Genomic DNA, 18,819 nt, shown 5'->3' with positions numbered 1-18,819 from the left:
TGATTTTTCACAGCTCTAATGGATAGTAGACCTGAGTATTTGATATGAATTCCAGCTTGATAGCTCCACGCGTTCCTAAGAAAAAGGGTCTTGACAGACAGACGAATAACAAAGTAATCCTATAAGGGATCAATTTTTACCTTTTGAGGTACGGAACCTTAAAAGGCTTAAGCAATAGATACTTCATTGTTAGTTTATTATATTTAAGATGTAGCTTCCTATCTAAATCCGGGTCTATTCCCTAATCGACTGCGAACGAAGCGAGGAAGCCGACATTATGAAAGGGCCTTTATAGATTTTTTATGTATGAGGTTTCAAGGGATTTGCTTGATGATTTGAAAATATGCGACGGAATTTATCCTACCGCTATTATTGGATTAGTAGAAAAACAAATCTTTTTTTTTTTTTTTCATCAACGTAGGTTTTTTCTTAAATAAAAGTTCCTTGATTAAAACAGTTCTTGTACTTAGAGGGTTTCGCCAGTTATGTCAGTTAATTCTGCCAATACATGAACTATGATACTATATATATATATACCTAATTAGTAAGTTAAGATGGAGAAGACACGAAGAAGAATGGTCAGTGCAGTTGAGACAACAAACTCAGTTGAATATTATAGACTCAAAAAAAGTTATGCTTTCATTATCAAGCAACAACTTAGAACAACAATCTTTAACTAAACTTCCCCACTCGAGCTTCGCCATTCGGGCTGCTTCAGATATTGAGCAATATACTCTTCTGTGCCCTACCTCTTTTTTTAAATAATTGTACAATAATATCATATGTTTCGGTATTCAAGTTGATAGTAGTGCAACAAAAAAAGTGTCAAGTAAAAAAAGTTCAACGATTAGAAAGTACGAGATAATCGCCCACAATTAAAAAGTTACTGGCTGAATAAAAAAAAAAAGAAATTAAAAACGTTTGAAATGTGACACAGACATTGTACGCATACGTCGGCGCTCCGTCGAGAGTATAAATTGGAGTAATTATTTTCTAATTAATATCAATCGCTCGGGGACCAGTTCTATGAGTTACCTTTTACGTTTAATTACTAAAACATCAACGAATATATATGTACGTCTACGTATAACAAAATTATATTTCGCTAAGTGATGTCGTAATTACGAAAGTTGGTTAAAAATGAAATGTTATTGAGTGTCACGCAAATATAAATTGATCTAATAAAAAATTCCCAGCGGTTGTTATCAATAGTTAATTACTTCATTCATTTTATTTTTTCATTTGCCAAGTGTTTTAGGTTTTGTAATCGACTTCCGAAAAATGAGGAGGTTCTCAATTCGACTGTATTTTTTTGTGTATGTTATCACATTACTTGGTGGACTGATTTCGATGATTCTTTTTTTAATCGCAAGTTGGTGCTTATCATGTGGTTCCATATAAATATGATCGGGATCGGGCAAGTAATTTTTAAGCATCTTTAATAATGATTTACTTAAATATTTTTTTGTCAATCTACGTTATATTACTGGTCGATGTAATTGCAGTCGTTTTTTTTTTTCCTTTGCGAGCAAACGCAACTATATACTTACAAGCTTTTATGTTATTATAATATTTTAGTTATTGAGGTAGGAGACAGTCGGAAATATTTATGATACAATGTTCGCCGGGTCGGCTAAATTTAATATGAATTTTAAATTTATCAACCTTAAAATTGTATAAAACAAAATCAAAAAGTAAAAGTGCTTAGATCTTTAAAACTACGCAACGGATTTTGATGCGGTTTTTTATTAATAGATAGAGTGATTCAAGAGGAAGGTGTATATGTATAATACATGCATAATATAGTAGAGAAACACTGATAATTTTAGAGGTTTAAGCAAACTCCATAACTCCAGCTTATTAATATTAGATCGACGGAGTATTCGATATACTCGTACATATAGTATAGGTACACTAAAAGGCGATAAAAGCGCTAATAAATATATCCACTACTGGACATAGGCCTCCCCAAGTTCTCGCCAAAATCAACCTCATCCAGCCTACACCGGCAATCTTACGTAGTAATCGTTATCTAATCTTACGTAGTAAATTAAATAAGCATATTTACATAATATGAAACAAAGTCGCTTTCCGTTGTCTGTATGCTTACATCTTTAAAACAACGCAACGGATGCGGTTTTCTTTAGTAAATAGATTGATTCCAGAGAAAGGTTTATATTTATAATACAAGCATAATATAGTAGAGGAACACTGATAGTTTTATAGGTTTCTAATGTGATGTCGTAAATAAACATTTTTTTTTTTTTTGCGCTTACATTTCAAATATTTATTTTATATTTTATATTTAGTATCTGCCGTGCAAAGCCAGGACGGGTCGCTAGTTTTTTAATAAATTATATAAGTGAATCAATAGCTAATAATTTGCCGTATTTTTTATATTATTTTATTAGATTTTTTGATACTTTTTTTTTATTTTGATAATAAACATAGCAGATATTATACCATACATTTTTTTATCATACTTTTTTTTATTTGATCCTGAAAAAAAGGTTTTACTGAATATAGGAACTGACTTCGGGGGTATCGATCCAGAGTTAATCTTGTTCTTAATTACAATATTAGACGCGATTAAGACGGCTTGGTCCGTATTGTAATCAAAATGTAATGAGTATTTAGTCTCCCTTTATGTCCAGAAATGTCTGTCAATCTTTTAATCAAGCGTAGTTGTGTTTTAATCGAAACTATACAAATAATGTGTTGCCGCAACGATCACAGCACTGGTTGGTGGCTATTGCGCTGGCGGTTGCGGGTTCAATCCTCGCAACTGAAACATTTGTGTTGGCCATACAGATGTTTGCCGTGATCTGGATGTCTATACAGTCCTTGTGGATCTCCCCACCGTGCCTCGGAGAGCACGTTAAGCCGTCAGTCCCGGTTATTATCATGTACACCTGATAGCTATCGTTACTCATAGTATGGAATATATCCGACAACCCGCATTGGAGCAGCGTGGTGGTTTAAGCTCTGATCCTTCTCTTACATGGGGAGAGAGGCTTTTACCCAGCAGTGGGATATAACAGGCTGACGTGCCATTTGATGATAAACAAAAAAAAATACTTTATTCAAGTAGGCTACATAATTACTTTTGAATCGTTATTTTACAAATTAAAATCATATGCCTTTACATATAAAGTAAAGCTACCACTGATCGGAATGCAGATTCTGCTAAGTGTTGGTAAAAAAACTCCGGAATAACTCTTTAAAAAAAACTGTATTTTATTAACCGACTTCAAAAAAGGAGGAGGTTTCTCAATTCGACCATATATCCCAAGGGTGGTAACATGATAAAGAAACTAGGATATGATGATGGCATCCCAGAGAATTCGAGGGGAACCTTCGAAAATCGTAGTGACGACTGGTGCGTTTGTTAATTTTTTTCTTGAAGAATTGAAGTCGGTTTTTTTCGTTTGCTAGCAAACACAATTATTTTAAATTATACGCGCTTAAAAAAATACAGCGCCACTAAATCCACACATCTTTAACATTAATATACCTATTCTTAAACTGACTAATAAGCTTCAGTCACAGCCATTGCTACGACCGCTGCGTCAACGCATTAGGTCTACGCTAGATTCGTTCTACGAAGCGACCAAGAAGAGCCGTCAAGTAATTCCCACAAGGTCGGATCTATTTCCCGTGTCGTGTCAATTTGAACGGTTATAATTTCGCGCAGAGTCCTTGCGGAGGTCGTTAAACTGAACCGACTTGGGTAATTAAAGCGAACGCTCGGATCGAATTACCATAGATAAAGCGAGTGTAGGCCATGAGACAGAAGCGGAGAGAGAGTGAGTTTGTTACAACAACTGAACTGATGTACTGAAAGTTGGTACGTAGATAACTGAAAACCCAGAAAAACACATAGATTGCTTTTCATCCTCACATTCCTACGGGTCCGGAAAATTAAATTCTAAACTACATTATATGACATGATATAATGTTAGAGCGACTTGAATGGCTTTTACTAGTTTTTTTTTATGTCACTAGGTCGGCAAACAAGTGTACGGCTCATCTGATGGTAAGCGACTACCGCAGCCTATAGACACCTGCAACACCAGAAGTATCGCAAGCGCGTTGCCGACCCAATCCCCAATCCCCCCAGGAGCTCTGGTCACCTTACTCACCAACAGGAACACAATACTGCTTGAAAACAGTATTATTTTGCTGTGATCTTCTGTAAGGTCGAGGTACTACTACCCCAGACGGGCTGCTCCATATTTTGAGCAGGAAATTCCTATTGTGTCCTACCTCAGTTAGATCACATACTTACAAAATCATATAAATTAAACATGTCAAGAACAAATAAAAGATGAATAATGAATCATTATTCATAAAATTTTGAGGAAGTAATTCGTCCTCCTGTATTAAAATTAATCGTTTTTTCCTGTACCTACAGTGAATTAGGGTATGGGGCATTACCCAAACGCAATTATGTATTTACTATAATTAAAAATTAACTAATTAACTGAAAGAGAGAGGAAATAAATGAAAAAAGTGTTTTTATAAATATGTATGTAACACATATGACCTTTTATTTAACAATGTTTTATGCCATGTAAGCATAAAAGTCAATCAGATCACAGCAAAATAATACTGTTTTCAAGCAGTATTGTGTTCCTGTTGGTGAGTAAGATGACCAGAGCTCCTGGGGGGATTGGGGATTGGGTCGGCAACGCGCTTGCGATACTTCTGGTGTTGCAGGTGTCTATAGGCTGCGGTAGTCGCTTACCATCAGGTGAGCCGTACGCTTGTTTGCCGACCTAGTGACATAAAAAAAAAATGTTTTATGTTGTGCTGATCGGCAGCTCTGTAGCTTTACGCATCATAGCGTAATAAATAAATCATTCATACGATTCATAATTAATAATCAATCATATCCTATATTGTTATAAATAGTGTACTTATCGATGTGGAAATAACTTTAAAAAATATTAAGTAATTTCAAAGTTTATCATTTGCAAATAACAGATATTTGTACCTGTTGTACCTTTAGAAACAATATATAAATTTAGTTAGGGCACAGCAGGAAACAACCAGCGCGAAATCTGGAGCAGCCCGAGTGATGAAGTGGTTCAACCTTAAAGAAGATAATACTAGAGAGAGATAGAGCTCCTGGGGGGGATTGGGGATTGGGTCGGCAACGCGCTTGCGATGCTTCTGGTGTTGCAGGCGTCTATAAGCTACGGTAATCGCTTACCATCAAGTGAGCCAAAAAAAAAACTAGCCACACAACCAAATGACACTACTATCAAGCAATACTGTGTTCCCGTGCTAAGGTAGAGATAGAGCTTAGGGGAGGGTGGGTAAAAACTCGTACTTATGTACGCACGTAAGAAGTTATACTTCATTGGCTAGCTAACTTCACGTGTCTAACTTCTTCTTCCTTGACAAGCTAACTTCAGGGTGTCGGTTTTTTCGTGACGGTGAGCGCGCGTAATGTTAAAAATTTACTCTCATCATTTTCCCCTAACACGCCAAGTATAACTACAAAAAAAAAAAAAAATTATAATTATTATTTTTTTTTTATAAGTCTTTTTCCCCGCTTTTACCTATAAATTAAACCGTCCAAGCAATCAATGCGAACCTTGCATCTTTACTAGTTATACAGAAGTGCGATCTCGAGCATCTCCGCGTCGTTACAGTTACGCGGCAATGCCTTTAAAACAATGAAACTGAGAGAGCGAGAGAACGAACTTATCTTAACGTTTTAACAACCTAGATCATCAATAAATCCTCAAATTTACTAATCGTAAATGACTAGCCCGTTGGCGCTATTTGCAGTGATTACCGCTTCAGGGGTTATTGGTTGGATTTCGTGTGTAGCCTGGGTGTAATATAATATTTGTTTATATGTACTCAAACACACATACTTTAGCCTGTCGCAGTCCACTGCTGGACATAAGCCTCTCTAAGTTCGCGCCGAACATTCCGGTTTTTCGTAATTCTTATTCAGCCTCCGTCGGCATCTAACGTAGATCGTTGGTCCAACGGGCCGGAGGACAACCTATACTGGGTTTGCCAACACGCGATCTCCACTCAATATGTCTTTATATGTACATTACTTATATAATAAAATTATTTATTAATCCACTGTTACCGATCGAACGCATGAGCATTAATTTGTCTACCTTAGAAACAGATGATCGTGTGTGTGATCAACATATATATATTTATAATTGTGTTTGCAGGCAAACGAAGAAAAACTGACTTCAATTATATCGACAAGTAATACAACGTAGGTAGACGAAAAAATAGTCAAGTAAATAGGCATTATAAAAGATTACTCCAAATGTTGTCATCAGATCTCGATGAAATTTAATTGTGACCACATGATAAACATCGGCTTTCGATTACATTAAAAATCATCTAAATAGGTACACCCAGTAAAAATTTATGTGGATTTTCGAGAGTTTCCCTCTATATCTCTGGGATCCCATCATCAGATCCTGGTTTCCTTATCATGGTACCAAACTAGGGATATCTCCTTTCCAACAAAAAAAAAAAGAATTATCAAAATCGGTTCATAACCAACAGAGTTATCCCCGAACATACATAATATACGGTCGAATTGAGTAACCTCCTCCTTTTTTTGAAGTCGGTTAAAAATGAACACTACAGCTACGTTATGCTTCTATTCAACGAAATCCTTCTCAATATTCTATTTCATTACTGTAAGTTTCTTTAAAGAAAAAAGTAAAAGCTTAACCCGCAATACCGTTTTAATGCGTCGTTAGAGACAGTCAGTTGTTAGATTTATTTTAGTACTAAATAAAATAGTTCTGAATTAAAAAAAAAAAATACTACATTATCTATGTACTCGTACATATGTTATCAATTAGAATGTTTATGTGTTTGACATTCTTAGTAACCACAGACTACATACATATACTACATTTTATGGAGCTTATGTCGAAGTCCCCTCTCTAGCAGGTAGATAAACAAAATAAAAGATATGGCCGTACATTTCTTTTTTTTTTTTTTGTTTCTGTTGTTTAGGTATTGCGAGTTCACGGCCACAACATTGTTTTTTTCAACGGCTAACCATAGACTCCAACGGTAACTTACTATGACGACCGAAGCTTATTTTCCACCCTATTATTTAAAATTTATAAGCTTTCACAGTGGCTACCAACACTTTTATTTTTACGGGACTTATGAAAAACTTTGGCAGATAGAAGATACAGACGAAACCCGAACACCGCTATATAAAGACACCGAGAGTAGAGTGGTGCGGTGATATTTTTTCAACCGCAAACAGTAATTCACCTGCAGTACGAAGGGTCTACCAATAATAGATCGCTGACGTCACGCATTCCAACGCCGACGTCATCGCGAATATCACTCCGACAATTAACCACACGCTGTTTACGCTGCTATGAAAATATTTAAAAACTGACTGAGTAACGATTTAACGCGACTCCGTTCGGTTTTAGATACAGAGGAGCTTTGACGTCTGATAAACCAGCGTGGTGGATTAACATCTGATCCTTCTCCTACATGGGGAAAGAGGCCTATACCCAGTAGTGGGATATTACAGGCGAAACCATAATTACGTCACCTGTTATACAAGTATAATAGGTGCAATACTGTAAAAAAGATATTAAAAACTTCTTTCGAAAGCTCTGAATAAGAACTGAATCTAAAATTGTCCATTAACTTTTCCCCGCCTGTTTGTGCTGTGCTACATATCCAATACTACTTATTCTCGACACTGGGTTACGACACCAATTACTTTTTGTCCACCTATAACGCTTTCTATCCTGAAATCAATTACGAATATCGGGAAACAGTGTCCGTAGTTGATTTGAGAGAGTGGAAGAAAGTCAAAACGTGTCAATCTCTAACGAAGTCGCTGATACAGTAATTGTAGGTTTGATCGGTATTGATTGATCAATCGACATGTCAGAAATGATCAAATAAAACTTAAAAAAAACTTAAATAGGAAGTTAATATTTAGTCCGTCTCTGTAAGATAACGATTATAACTCATAAGGAACATGAGCTCAACAATAATAAAATAATTTTCCTAGTGGTCAATGACTTATTAGCGAAAAGTTTCTTGAAACTTGGTCCAACAATCAAGGGTCGGATACAAAAGGCGCTTACTTAGATTTCTCAGCCTCGAAACAAAACTAGGTATATCACCTATACCAACCTAAAATAAATCTATAATTTGAAATACAGGTAGAATAGGGTGAGTATATCACTAAGTAGCGATCTCTTGATCTGATGAGTGGGTTTAAAATGGTTGAATATCATATAAAGTATAAACCATTATTTTTTAAAGAATAAACTGTTGGAAACTTTTGCAGGTTCTTCCCATCAATAAATATATTTTAAATAAGTAATAACTTAGTTTTTAGCTACTTTTAAAATTATGAAACGGTCTTATATTACACAAATATTAGCTGGGCCCCGCGGTTTTACCCGCGTCGATTTGGAGACAAAAATAGCCTTCTTCTTAAAGTATACCTAACCTTCCTTTTTAAATAGTTTAAATTTTTTAGTTGCGGACGCCGGTAGAGCAAGCAATTATGTATAAAATAAAATATAATTTACGTGGAATAATTGTGAGGTTTTTTTTTTCTAAAAAGGGAGGCAAACATCTTAACCTTAGCGTATTAATATACATATATGATAGTTATACAACCCCTAAAAAGGTACCCCTCAAAAAATCCAATACATCTTTCACCCTACGCAAAATCTTCGCCCGCTTATATTTTATTACCGAGAATAAAATGTCTCTTGTACATACACAATCTTATTCTTATGAATATTATAAAAGACGAAAGTTTTTTTTTCTTATACACGACAAATAAGTGCCAGCGACAAAAACACGGAGATAGCATGTTTACATCTAAAATAATGTAATCGGAACAATTTGTTTGTTTATTTGAAAGATAAAAGTTAACTACGGGTGGTCTGGACGAAATGTGTACTTTGATGTATTAAATACACCGAACGTGTATAGACATATCATACGCGACCTCCTTAAGGTTAAGGATGATAAAAAAAACTCTACAAACAGTAAAATGTAACAGTAAATCAAAATAATTATATTTATTATCAAATAAATAAAATGTCAATGTCATCAACGTAGTCGAAATGAATTAAATACGCATTAGGAATAATTTCAAAAACGACTCCTCAAACAACGCTCAATTAAAAAAAAACGTATTGAAAACATAGTTCTTTTTTTAATTTTTGTTTTCTCTTCGTGTCATATATTTTTTTTAATTTTGCAACAAAAATACCATATACCATAATATAATAAAAATATATAATGATATTGTATTTCTAAAATAAGAGACGGAGATAGAAACGCAAGTGAAACTGCAAGTCACGGCTAGCATACTAAATATTATAAGGTGCAACTAATTACGTCAACGCTGTCAGAAAATTATCGGCGCGAGCGATCCGCGGACGACCGCTGCCAAAATTGAATCATATACACCAAAAATATGTTATATTTCTTATATAACATATTTTTTCTTTATGTTATAACAGTCGGCTGTTACCTGTAACACAAGCATTAGGTTGCTTACCATAGGAACAGACGACCGTGTGTGTGTGTTATAAGATATTTATATTTATTTATATTATATTTGACTTTAACTTAATAACAAAAAAAAGAATTGTGTGGTTTTATGAAACCACGACGCAAGTGAAACTTTAGTGAATAAAAACATTTTCATTAATACGCGAATGGGTTTCGCTCGCCCGCGATGAAGAAGAAGAAGAAGAAGAAGAATTTTTCGAAGGGACTCTCAGTATTGCATTATACGAAAACAACTTTAGTATTATGCTACCGGGAGTTTGTTTTAAAAACTAAAAATGAAATAAAATTAAATACACCACCCGCGGGCGAAGCCGCGGGCATGAATCTAGTTATAACTATAAAATAAGATTTAAATTTTAACCTAATTTTTTATTAAAATTTAACCTAACAAAAGATTCTCTGTTCTGTCTTATTTATAACTAGCTGACCCGGCGAACTTCGTATCGCCTAACACAAACTTTATCGTATGGTATTAAAGTTCAAATTGACTTTTAAGTATTATCACAAATCTTTTGTATGGGAGTATAGAAAAGTGTTGTTTTTAGACTTTTTCAGGAAATTAATTTTTTTTTTTTTTTAATTTTTCTCTCCGTAAGAACCATCCTCGTACTTCAAGGAATATTTTAAAAAAAGAATTAGCGAAATCGGTCCAATCGTTCTCGAGTTTTGCGCTTAGCAACACATTCAGCGACTCATTTTTATATTATAGATTAATGTCTTATTTATATACGAAGTTCCCTAAACAGATATGACTTGTCAAAATATATGGAAATTAAATTCATCGTACAAAGAATTCGACGATCGCTACATCACTGACTAATCCCGCTGTGCTTGTATCGTCAGATTGAAACTGTTGATAAGTGTCTAGATCCGATATTTTTTACAATGTGCTATGATATGAAACGACTTGTATGATTTACTACGACCTGATGGCGCAGTTTGCAGTGACATGGCTATAATAAACTTAACGAAATTATACTTTGGTTTTATTCCATTTTTCCCTATTTTAGATACACATTAAAATTAAAAATATAATTCCAGTCGCAACACAACAAGATTTATTATAATATATATTGATTTACTTGAGTTATGTTTGTCTGAAAATGTATAGACCACGCGGTAAAATTTTAAAAATACTTTTAACAAGATGTATAAGAACGTGGACGTGGACGTAGAAGTATGTTGACGACGCGATGGGTCAAAGCACTGGTTTGTGGCTGTTACGCTGGCGGTTGCGGGTTGCGATTGCGGATTGCGGGTGGGATATTACAGGCTGAAACGTGTGTTAATTTTGAAATAATAATAACTATACGAGTATATGTAGCATTATACTTGCAGTACAGTAAATTATAGTATATATATAGGACTAGAGTGGAATAATCTCGCGAGCCATATTTAAAACTACATATTAAATACAAATAATATAAATATATGTACATCTTAAGCTATTTGTTCATTTCAAATTATTTTCTTTTACGGGTTTCCACTCGATCATAATACTCTAAGAAGTAAAAATTTTACGAAAGAGTCAATATTATAATTTTAAAATATTATATATCTTACACACGCTTTTGTCTGTGTAGCATTACCATTTTTATAGCCCACTTTTCATTTGGAATCATCTCTTGCAGTGGCACAGTATAAGATAACACTGCACTACATTGGAAAAATACGCATGAAATAATGAGAGCTCATATTTACTTCTTATGATAAAACTGTATGAGTTTCAATTTCGTGCTCTTATATAATAATATACGAGTATAGTATATACGGCGACCCGCAGTGGCAGCTTGGTGTGCTACATGGAAAAAGAGGCCTATGCCCAGCAGTGGGATGTCACGGGCTGATTTAATCAACCAATCAATCATGTATATATCTCTACAACATTATATTACTAACTCAATTAAAATATTTTCAACTATTATTTTAATTGATATTATACAAAAGTTCGAAAGAGACAAACAGGGTCGATTTTTGAAGTGAACCTTCTTTAGAATCTATGTGATTTGAAACTCGATGAAACGAAAATGCGTCACGATAAAGAAACACATACAAAAATGTATAGGAGAGAATGTGATAGAATACATTACAGTATTTATATTTTAGACACACACACTTTTTTCCACGCTTATATATATAGAATGCCTGTTAACTAACAATTACTGAAGAGTAAGAGAAGTTTGAAATATAAATGACGGACGCGAGTAAAATCGAGTGGTATGTCTTGTTGAAAATACAAGACAAGTTTTTATTGTGAAAGTTAGCCATAATATAATCCGGGATAAATGAATTGACATCAATTTAGCTCAGAAGATATTTTTTATTTACCACGGACACAAGTCATCTACATAATGTATAGAACGATTCACTATTCAAATGTTAAGCTTCTTTGTATCGAGACTAGTCGTCACACACGTACGCACTTGAAACAAAATGATTATTTTTTTTGTATAACAACTTTTATCAATGTTTATTATTTTTTTCAAACAAAAAAATACTTGAATTATTAATTATTGAAATAAATTAAAATAAAAAATCAACTGCACATTAATTATAACGCCATTTTTAATTTGTAGTGACGTCACATAGCTACAAATAATATTCTGTTTATTTGTATTTTTTAAGTTATAGAGGTAATTACAATTCAAATCCATGCAATTTTCAAAATTATGTAGGTAATAGGTATGGACTAAAAAAATATGTTGAAATTACAAAAATATTTCGTAAGTACTTTACAAAATTTATATAGGTACAGTCCATTTTGCTCGATACAGATTACGGCGAGAGAACGTCGTTTAATATTTTTTTGTACTGCTTTATTTAGTTAACGTTATCGACTTATTACTTTAGAGTATTCATTATACGAAATTTATATAAAGACTAACTGACCCCGCAAACGTCCTTTTGCTATATATCATATTAACCCCCTTAATCCCCCCCCCCCCCCCCCCCTACAACTTAGGGGTATGAAAAATACATGTTGTTCAATTCTCAGACCTACCTGGTATGCACACAAAATTTCATGAGAATCGGTCAAGCCGTTTCGGAGGAGTTTAACTACAAACACCGCGACACGAGAATTTTATATATTAGATGAATTATTCTTTAGCACACAATCCATTCATACTTTTATTGAATAAAGCATATTTGAATTATGAAAATACGGAATCTACAATTTAGGTCAACTTTATTAAGTTCACGACTATACGTTTTGACTTTCATATCCCGTCCCTAGGGAACTGTACTAAATTTTGGTATAAAAAGTATCAAGTGTCTTTGTTCTTAGTATAACTTAAGTAATAAAAGGTTTCATTTTATTCGTTCAACAGACAAAAATGAAAAAAAAAATAATAAACTGTTTTAAATTCAGTTTCGATTATCCCATACCAGAATCCCATTTAAGGTTTTTCAAAATATATTCAACTAGCCGACCTAGCGAACTTCGTACCGCCTTATTTATTTATTTTTTCGAATATTATACATCGAAATACTATAGCCCATCTTTCAAGTTGGATCAAACTGCACATGATGTGCAAATTTGATTAAAATCGGTTAAGTAGTTTAGGAGTCCATCGCGGACAAACACGTCACGCGCAATTTATATACAATACAGAAAATACAATAAGAAACACAGAACTAGGTACAAGTACTCGTATGTTACCGTTCCGTTATAAAAATTTGTACTTAAATACTAATATTAAAAAAAACATTAATATTTGATTTTTCGTTTGTTTGTAATGGATTATATTCAAAAGTATTAGACCGCTTTAAAAATTCATTCAACGGAAGAATGCTGCGTTGCCACTGAATGGCATAGGCTGTATTTTAACGGGAGAAATTAGAACGGCTATAATAGCTTAATCCACGAGGACGAAAGCACGTGAGGAAAGCTAGCAAATACATAAACTTGAAACATCACCTATAATCTGCTGATTGTTCGAACGCAAAAACTTGATCTTAAAATATTAGCCCAACATAACTGGAGCTTTTTTTATTTAATTACACACTTTGGTATTGTTTAGAACATGATCTTACTAGGTTTGGAGAGTGTGGGCATGTTAGATCAACGCCTACGTATCTTGAGAGCAAACGTTACCGGCGCCAATGTTGTCCGACATTCGCCAAATGTGGAAAAATGATCCTTCAAAACGTTTAGCTTTTTGCTCGAACACCAAATTTCGTTAAACCTTTTTTATTTCTATTTTAGCCGTTTCTTTATTACTAGTTGAACCGGCGAACTTCGACCGCTTTATTATTTTTAACCGACTTCCAAAAAAGGGGGAGGTTCTCAATTCGACTGTATTTTTTTTAAAATGTATGTTACTTCAAGAACTTTTAACTGGGTGGACCGATTTCGACAATTTTTTTTTTATTCGAAAGGTGGTGTGTGTCATTTGTTCCCATTTAAATTTATTTGAGATCCAACAACAACTTTTTGAGTTATAATTATGTAATAATGCGTTTTTGCTTGACTATTTTTTCGTCGACCTACGTTGTATTATGTCGCATAACTTTTTACTGGGTGTACCGATTTTGATGATTTTTAATTTAATCGAAAGCTAATGTTTATTGTGTGATCATATTTAAATTTCATCGAGATCTGATAACAACTTTTTGAGTAATCTTTGATAACGCGTATTTACTTCACTATATTTTCGTCTCCCTACTTTGTATAACTTGTCGATGTAATTGAAGTCGGTTTTTTTCGTTTGCGAGCAAATACAATTATTTGTGACAATAACGAACAAAAAAGAGGATTATCCAATTTGGTGCCATTGTTTGAAAGTTATAACTCGTACATAAATTTCAGCGATTCATTTTAATTTATACAGATTATAGTGTTATCATCATTCATTTAAAAGTATCTGGTCAAACAGACGTTATTTTGTCTTGTAAACTGTAAAATTCGTCGATCTTTCTGAAATTTTCCAAGTTTCAGCGCGTTTTTCTTAATTTTTAATACAGCAAGAACTTTTAACAGAACTTTTTACGGTTTTTTTTTTTACGGTTGTTGCACTGGCAGTCGCGGGTTAAATCCCCGCACATGGCATACATTTGTATTGACCATACAAATATTTGCGGTAGTAGTGTTTCTGGAGCCCAATTTTATCAAACACAATTGATATGTATACAGATTTAATATACAATGGTAATAAAATTTCGAAGAGATGGTAGCGATATCACCGTACGAACGGAACAGGCTTTTATATACACATGCAGATTGAGTTCGCATATTGATGTTTTGCCCAAATAACTTTTTTATCCAAGTATTATATAAAAATATATTTTTCCTTCTCTTTTTAGGTCAGTTCTTATGTCCTATCATTCCAATTAAGCTGCAGCAGTTTACTGAAGAATATGATATAGATGGAACTATTTACTTTAAGTGTAAGTCTATCATATCGTAGTTTATATCTACGTATGTCTGATAATGACATGACACATGATACACACACACATACACACACACACATATGATAATGAAAAATCGACAAAATTTTCAAAATATTCTATCACGGTTGTACCAGTTTCATTGGTAAAAATAAACCATGATTGAAAACCTTGACTATTAACGCTTAAAAGTCTTAATTACTTTAACTTTATCAAATCTAGTTCCATATGTAGAATACACTTGTTATGTTTGTAGTCAGTCTCATAATCTAACAGTTAAATTCAAAACATCTGTTATCATCATACACGTTTAGTATAAAAAGGTTACAGACTTTTAATGAAACAACTTTTTTCGGATTTTATCGCGGTTTATTATTAACTTTTGATTCCCGACGTTTCGGATACTTTACCATGGTCACGGGAGGACTGAGGTGTCAGACTTTACAAAGTTATTCGAAACTACCCGACATACATCAATATTTTATTTAGTCCTATGTACGCAGAATGTGCTAATTGAGTCTTTAATCTGTGGTAAATTATGCTTGGTTTAACCGTGATAAAATACGAAAAAAGTTGTTTTATTAAATGATTAAAATTCGCGTAAACATTAGAAAACAATAGGTTATAGACTTGATAAAATCTTGCTATGACTTACAAAACTGATTAGAAATATCCGTATAAACGTTTTGTAATCATTCGATTTACATTTCCCTTTTATTTCATTATAAAAGTGGACAATTTAAAGGGCCTAATAATAATAACGATTTTTTATTGATTTCTAAAACTACCCGATTTGTAAAATCCGTATTATCAATGTGTAGTGTATGTGTAGCCAAATAATCTAAAAAGCGTCGTTATTAAAGAATATGGCCACAATAGACACTAAAAAGACAAAAGTACTATTATTACCTAGAAATAAAATCGTGGACAAAGGGCGAACGATCCTATAAATTTTCGAAACGCCATCATTCTGTTGGCATGTTACGTACTAAAATCTATCTCGTTAACAAACTTACGATGATTGCAAAATTGTTTCATTCGCAAGAGCGTTGTGTAATCGTATTGCGTTACTGCATCTTGAACAATCACTGGAGTAAGTCGGACGCCATGGGATGATGTTCTAACAAAGACTATCATGTCAAAGCATTGTTCACTGGCACGTAAGACAGTGATTCTCAAACTAATAACCCCAAGACGCGAAATCGGTTTTTAAATTGGTAAGTATTTTGTATTAATACGGAAAAAAATTACAGATAGGATTTTTAATGTAGTATGAGTATTAGGAGTCCAAGGTATCAGTTTAATATCTAAAATGGGGATCTTCCTAAAATAGTTTGGGAATCATTGGCATTAAGATCTTAGAAGATTCTTATAAAAGGTCATTTGCGTATTCGCATCAACATAAATATATGTATATGATTATGAAATTCCATTCAAGTATTTTAAGCAACGTTTAAAGTGTTAGGCATTCAACTACTACTTATGGGTAGAATTTATGAGCAGTTATTATGGCATATTACTATGATAGCATGATGAATCACCTATAGAGATTTGTAAGTGAAACGAATCGTTTTTGGAAAATAGGAACTGGGTTTAAGACTACATTAGTAAGTCATTATCATCTTAATCAGTTTATCAGAAAGTTATCAATGTCAGTAAGTCTCTATCAAGTCAGTTTTATCAGTGAATCGCTCTCAGATAAGCGTCTGCGATTCGATATGTAGATATAACCTTTTCTTAAAGATGTCATACATGTATCTAATACATAAGGAATTTAGCGTAGCAGTCTAGAGACATGAACAAACAAACACGCGACGTATCGTTTATTTACAACGCATAGTTGTACGAAGCGTGGGGCGCTTGCGAAGTAATATAGGGTACTATTTAAATCATAGGCGATAGCGAGTGAACACTATTTTTATATTGTTGTTCGTTTGTTCTGTTTATTTTACATAACAAAACTAATTAAAAGCCAGAAAAATAATATCTATTGACGTTAAAATCAATAGCAATCATGTATAAAAATATAGATCTATTTATGTACATATAAAAAGAAATTCATGTATAAACATTACAACAAAAAGTTTGTAAAAATAACATAAAAATATATGACTCTTCAACGTTTCAAATTTACGACGATACCTGCATGTTTAATGTTATAACAAACACTAAAGCACCTGTCTCTAAAGTAAGCATAGGTTGCTGATGCCTGAATTTTTTATTACCACCCGAATGGTACACATAATATGAATATAAATATTTAACCCAGATCTCACAATAATAGACAAAATAGCGGACAATTTTTAGACATTTAACAGGGTTCCCGCTGTCGCTTCTAACTTGCTCCAACTGTCGATTCGCGATAAGTTTTATTGAGTTGAAGGCTCTAGCGATGTTATGCACGAACTTCGGTCGTACGAACAAATGGCTTATATTTTTCGCGCACTTACCCAGCTGAAGCGAGGGATATGATATATGTTTAATATCTTTCTGAACTTTTCATATATAATTACACATGTATAGCTGCTACTACTATGTATACATGTCATGTTTCTCTTGAACTTTTGTAGTGTTATTAGTTTAAGCTGTCTTACTCGTCCAATTAACCCTATATTATTACCGATATTTCGGCGAGAAACGCCATGCTCAAAATACTGAGCAAAAGAGATATATACCATCAGTGTTAGATCACGTCCCAGTTGTGTGTCCCTGTAGTCTGTAGTATGTAAAAAAAATAAAAAACCGAAACAAAATCACTCAAGACACACGCACAAGTTCACGCGCATACATGTACATATACATGTTTTTTTTTTTGTAATCTATATTACTATTCTTGTAATTTTTTTCTATATGTAATTACTTATTAATTATTCATCATCATCATCATCATTTCAGCCTATTGCAGTCCACTGCTGGACATAGGCCTCCATAAGTTCGTGCCAAAAATGGCGCGAACTCATGTGTGATGCCCATAGTCACTATGCTGGGCAGGCGGGTTGGTGACCGCAGGGCTGGCTTTTTCCCACCTAAGACGCTGCTGCCCGTCTTCGGCCTGTGTATTTCAAAGCCAGCAGCTAGATGTGGAAGTTCCAAGGTGGTAGTGGAATTATGCTGTGGAACTATGTTATCCCTTGGTCGCCTCTTACGACACCCACGGAAAGAGAGGGGGTGGCTATATTCTTTGATGCCGTAGCCACACGGCATTATTAATATTATTATTTCTATTTAACTGTATTTTCTTTGTGTAAAAACTGTCTACGATTTGTGTGATATCCCGAATAAACGTGTTTCGTTCTTTCTTTCATACAAACACTCTCTCAGACGCACACGCATATCCTGAATACAAAGTCGGTAGGTTAGCATCTCCTGAACAGTCCTTTTCCAAACAAGACACTAAATTTGAAAAGATCGTAAAGGTCGAATTTTTCCTCTCAACGACCATTAACATCTCGAGTTTCATAATTGAGTTGACAGCGATAGGTCGATGGAAGTCCTTATCAATGTCAACAACCTTGAAGCGGCGGTCACTGTAAGACTAGCACCGAATTTCCACAAGCGAATATAGATAGTCTTACGATCGTGTTGAAATGATAGACAACAAAACAACGGATGATGTTTAATTATAACTTAAACAAACATCAATAACTTTAACTATCCTTAGCGCACACACACACACACGGTCGTCTGTTCCTAAGGTAAGCAACTTAATGCTTTTGTTTGTATTAAACGATAACAAGCTGACTAATATAACTACATTTTCTTTCGATAAATATACATATACTAGCGACCCGCCCCGGCTTCGCACGTTGCAAAAACTATCAGTGTTCCTTTATTATGTTATATATATAAAAA

At 33.9% G+C, this 18,819-nt stretch overlaps 1 protein-coding gene across 1 annotated transcript in view; it reads right to left on the bottom strand.

The window, feature by feature from the left end:
- The window catches only part of LOC123664931 (G protein-coupled receptor kinase 2), a 98,235-nt gene that overhangs the window by 15,440 nt on the left and 63,976 nt on the right, over nt 1–18,819 (bottom strand). The window lies entirely within an intron of this gene.

The sequence above is a fragment of the Melitaea cinxia genome, chromosome 23 (genome assembly GCF_905220565.1).
Source record: "Melitaea cinxia chromosome 23, ilMelCinx1.1, whole genome shotgun sequence".
In the NCBI taxonomy this organism is placed as follows: Eukaryota; Metazoa; Arthropoda; class Insecta; order Lepidoptera; family Nymphalidae; genus Melitaea; species Melitaea cinxia.
Note: the sequence above shows the minus strand (reverse complement) of the source record. Positions and strands in the feature narration are given on the sequence as shown.